Source organism: Plasmopara halstedii (assembly GCF_900000015.1).
Source record: "Plasmopara halstedii genome assembly, contig: Scaffold_525, whole genome shotgun sequence".
NCBI lineage: Eukaryota > Oomycota > Peronosporomycetes > Peronosporales > Peronosporaceae > Plasmopara > Plasmopara halstedii.
In genome coordinates, this window is record NW_020187445.1 from 524796 (window position 1) to 530457 (window position 5662).

The window sequence follows — 5662 nt, forward strand, 5'->3', positions numbered from 1 at the left end:
TAAACGCGAGCAGTGCTCAGTGGATTGCGTGCCACTCCACACGCATCACAAGAGTTTCGCCCTTGATGACTCGGACCTTGTCAGACCGTTTCACTCTTGGCTTGCAGCGACTGCTTTAATACTTGAGCAGCGCTCAGTGGGTTACGTGTGCCACTTCACGTTCAGCGTGCGAGCCATGCACAGGTCTCTTGTCCAATACATTATCGGTGTCTCAAGGCTATTCCTGCGATGGATGCTCTTCTTTAGCTGGACGAGATGTCCTTCGAAGAGTTTGGCGGTGCATTGAAGGCAAGCGATTTAGCCGACATTATATGACCGAACGAGAAGATTTTTTCGTCATCGATTCTGTATGAAGCTGTCTTGAAGGACACTAAGAGGATGCTGACGCACGAAGTGGATTGTCGATCCTGAAGTATCCCTCGAATTCGTATCATTTTTTGGTCAAGACATTTCAAGACGTCGACTCCAAAGAACCGCCGTCGGTCCTATCTCCGAACCGAGGTGGGATTGGCGTGGTTTCGAGAACTAAATAATGCGGAACACGCCAATAGCACCTGCTCAAAGAGCAGTGTGATGTCATTGACGGTTTATTCCATGCGAAGCACGATGCAGAAATGGTGCGTGAGAGAAAGTCTTTTCATTCGACACCCACGTTTTGTGTCCGGGAGCCGAACGGCAAGTGGCATATCGTTCACGCTTACAATAAGCTCAACACTGCCACCGTTCCGGCACAGACGCTGAATTCCTAAAAAGCATGTTCTCCAAAGCAAAATGGCCGGTTGTACAATGTACAGCGCACTTGACTTGGTCGATGGTATTATCAATTGCTCATGAGAGCGAGTGATATTCCGCTGACAGCGGTGAGTGCTCCGAGCGGGATGCTCTGGGAGTTGATAATGATGCCCCAAGGGCTGTCAAATGCACCACCAACATTAAAATGTCTTGTGATGCAGTTGTTCAGGCCCACCTTCGTCCACATTCGCGCGGGGCACGGGGGTACAGATGAGGTAAATCACATCGTTCATTTAGAAGCGGTTCTCAAATGCATGCGCACGAATAGGCTGTGTGCTAATGCATATTCGGCGCGAAAGAAATCCCTTTTTAGGGTGTTTTATTGGGAAGCGAGGCCTTCGAGCGGATCCCGCAAAGGTCAAGGCCATTGTGGACTGGCCAGGGGTAAAGAGACAAAAGGACTTGCGCAAGTGGCTTGTCCTCGTCAACTACTTGCATCAGTGTAGCGCAAATTATGCGGAAATAGCACGGCCATTGTCTTATCTTCTTAAAATAGATAAGGAATGGTGTTTGGACATCGAGCATCGGGAGGCTTTTGACAGAAGCAAAGACAGCCTGCTTGATGCACCAATGCTGGCGTTACCAGACCCTGATATTCCTTTTAGTGTCGTCTGTGACGCTTCGGCATGCCATCGGCTGTGTATTGTTGAATGCAAACGCCGAAGGGTGAGATCAGGTGATCGGGTTTGAATCTCGCCAGCTCAAGGCTGCGGAGAAGAAATACCCAGTCCACGACTATTCTGATGTAAGCGATTTCAGTGACTGCAACGGGGCTCCCGTAGCGCTTTGTCAAGATGAATCTAAGCTAAGGTCACCGACCTTACGTTCTTTTCAAGAACCAGTACGAGTGTAGCAGATCGCAATCCGCTAGCTTCAAGTACTAAAGCCTTGACCAAGGCGAACGAGCACTTCTGTTCAAGATCAAAACTGTATCTAATTTTTCTAGTTGCGTCAGAGCCGCTAATATTTATAACCTTTGGTTTTCATAATTTTTTTAGTAAAACCTAATTCATATAGCAAAACCTAATACATATAGAAATATGCATTACTACTGCATTCCTGCCACATTGCGACTTCTTGTTACGGTGTAGACACACCGCTGTGTGATTAAACTAACTTGTGTAGTACACACCTTTGTACGGTCGCACCATCTTGTGCAACCCGCAATTTCTCACAAGGGCAAGTGTAACACCGTTACACTCTCACCCGTTAAAATTGAGAATATCCCCAATTCACATTAAACGGTCTTCTCATACGAGGCTCGCGTGTCTGGGACACGTTAACGTTCTTAAGGAACAACTTTAAACCTTCTTCGCTCTATGGGTTGTGTCTACGACACGCAAAACACCTAGCTGATAGCGAGGGCGCCCGCGGCTAAACCCTTCTTTTTCTTCTCCACAGGGTGCATCACCGGACAGTACGTCCGCGGCTTCACGGGAAGCACATTTTAAGCTCTTGGCAACTGGGCGCAACACAACGCGCCCGCCCCGGACGACGAATTTCCTCGCTGAGGAGTTGGAGGAAGTCGAATACGAGTCGAACACCCCTTTTCCAGCATGGGATGACGAGCAAGATGAAGTGCGCCAACGGCGCGACGTGAGCTCAGCTCATACCCTGCGAACACATGTCCGTTCCCGACCACTCGGCTTTCGGAAAAAGTGGTATAATTACCAATCGCTTCGACGAGGCACAGGAGCAGCAATTGGAAGCTGCTCACAGGGCGTCTCGCCCGCGCTCGTACATACGTTCGGATAAGACCCTCATGTGGAATATGGCTTTCGCTCGGCGGATCCCGCCACTGAAGAGAAAGACGCGATCACTCGATCGTTAGGCGTCAACGTAGTCGGGCGCTGGCCACATACACCAGCTGAGCTTGATCTGCGAAAAGCTCTGCATGCTCCGTTTTTAGTACCTCAAGAGATCCCAATGGATTGGTACCGCGCTCGACTTTGAGCTCGAAAAGGAGAAGCTCCTGTTCCCGCAATGCGGACTATCGGTGTGGTACTCGCCCCTGGCGAAACCGCTGCAGATGATAATGTGATCTTTGAGCGATGTGTGCAGTGGCACCGGAGTTCTTTTTATGTCTACCATACAGCGAAGCCACAAGGAAGTGGACGTGCACGTTGACCGCTATCTTTGACTTGAGGCTGCCAAACTCGAGGCTCAAGGCCGAGTTCCCGCGTATTGTAACCCTCAGACACATGGGACAGTCCATAACGCTCCTGCAAGCTCTGTTGTTTCTCACACGGGTGAGTCTACGACAACAGCAGCTCAGGGCCATAACTTGAGCTCAGCTCATGCCCTCCGGCTTCCCGGGCAACTGCCGAAAAGCGCGGTGCACAAGACCACGCGAAAGGTCATGATCTTTCTGATCATAAGTGTCCACGACGTCTGTGCAGTCTTGCCAAGGTCACACCTCAAACTCCCACGAGTTCGCGGAGTTTGAATATTCACGCCACTTCACCAGATATTGGGCTCGCCCCGTCGGCGACGTCGACCCACAAGGCGTTCCAAATGCTAGTGGATGCGACCATTCTCATCGAGAATAGGCGGCGGCGGGCGATGAGACATAGTTGATCGCCGTCCGGTGACTCACAAATCTCTTCGAGCGTAGGAGGCCAAAGTCTGTCGGAATTGACATTCTGCCGAGCATCTCTCCGAGGTCGTCTACCGCTGTGCAAAAGATCTCAAGAGCCTAGGGCACTTTGTGCACCGACTGCCTCGCGTTGAGGATTATCGTGCACTGTCGGAGCGGCTCCTAGCCGTCGAGCAGACTAATACGTCACTTTGTGCGACGCTGGAACACCTTGCGCCGTTGGAAACGGTAATTGTAGTTCCGGGCTCAGAACCAGTTGCTAGATCAACTTCTAGGTGGACGAGCGCCTTTTGGTGCCGCTCCGGTGCCAATGCTTCCGCGATCACTTGCCCCAGATCCCGGTACGGCTTGAACAAACCCACAAGAATACACCGGGTTGGTCATTCTCGGAAATTTCAGCGTATACGATCGCAAAAGGTCCGCAAAAGGTCAATGTACCGTAAATGGAGCTTCGTCTTAAAGGCAGCAGATACTTCATGTATATGAAGGTTTTTTGCTTTTAGTAAAACCAGGTCTCCGACCTAAATGTTTTCAGCATTTCTTCTTTCCCTTCCGTATGCATATTCTTCTGCAAGTCTTGGCTTTCAGCCATCGCATCGCGAACGTGTCGTAAGACACTCAGTCTAGAAGACAGGAAATCTCCAACTTCTTTTCGTACGGTGAGGGGAATGACAAAAGCTAGTCGGTTGGGCACCCACCACCAAGCCCTGAGCCATGGCATGGCAGCGTCAGCGGGACGCGAAGATTAATGAGCCCGTTCACGTGGAACGGCGGATAGCCGATAGATGAGTGCACTGCATTGTTCAGAGCAAAGTCTACGAGTGGTAACATAGCGCTCCGGTGGTCCAGCGTTCAAGCACAGACGCTGCGAAAAACGCCTTCGACGACGCGATTCACGAGCCCATCGATCTGCGGATGATCCGCTGATGACATAGTCAACATCGTGCCCAGCACCCTGAAGATGGTAGACCAAAACTTCCCAGTGAAGCGTGGGTCTCCGTCAGAGACAATTGACTCCGAGAGTCCAAGCTGTCGAAAGGCACGATCGACAAACAGCGTCACTGTACCCACACCGTCGATAGTGTCTGGCACCGCCGCAAGATGCGACATCTTGCTCAAACGGTCCGCAAAGGCCACCACACCCGTGTTGCCTGCCGTGTCCTTCAGCAGTCAAAACACAAAGTCTAAATTTCTGATTTAACAACACCCGGATGATATCGGCAAACTGGCCAGCTGCGCCGCCGCATTCGAATAGGGTTTTACCCTTTGACATTTCTCACACGTGCGCTCAACGGTTCTCGTCCATTTGTACAGCTTGAACCAACGGTAGTAGCAATTACAGAGCTGTAGTTTTTTTTCGCGACCGAGATGACCACTGAGTTGGCCCTCATACAGAATACGGTATTTCAAATCCTCATCGTGAGGAGCCACAATCCTAGACGTATCCATCGATTTGTATAATTCACCAATCCATTGTTCAGTAAATATCGGTGCAACCGTGCACGTAGTCACGCCGACAACTTCTTGTCCGAGCGTACAAACCCCGTGCTCCCGGGAGCCCGTAGCAGCGCTACACACATATCATCACCCGCGTATGCGACACGGATCAAATCCGCCGCTGAAGACGTCACCGTCATGACGTGAGCAAGCTCGAAATCCGGCCTGCGTGACAACGCAACAGTCAAATCATTCTGCTTTTCTGGCTAATACTTCACCTCGAATTTATTCTCGGCGAAGAAGGAGAGCCACCTGGCTATACTCTGCGAGAGGTGAGGCGACTGAGACGCAGTGCGTTATGACGCATGACCTGTGTAGAACACAAACGGCTTGGAGCCGAGCAGGTGCATCCTGAAGTTGCCAAATGCATACTTCATCGCAAACAATTCCTTCCTCGACATCCTTACCAAGAATCGCGTTTAAAGCAATCGATCACGGGAACCACGCAGGTTTCCGGGTCTTGTTTGGCAATAAGTGAGTTCAACGAAGATACTCCTGATTTTGGGTATGCTCCGAGGATGCAGCGGGGCTGCCGTAGCTTTGCGCTTGAGGAAGCGTAATTTATGTCACCGACCTTTCGTTCTTGACAAGAACCAATACGAGTATAGCGGATCGCAATCCGCTACCTCCAAGAGTATTTAGTACCTTAACTAAGGCTAATAGACTCTTCGGTTGGAATTCAAAACCGACATTTTCTATTTATTTTTATCTGCGGCAAAAGTGTGACGTGGTCGCCAACTGCTTGCCGTAAAGCAGATGACGATCACGCCAAATTTT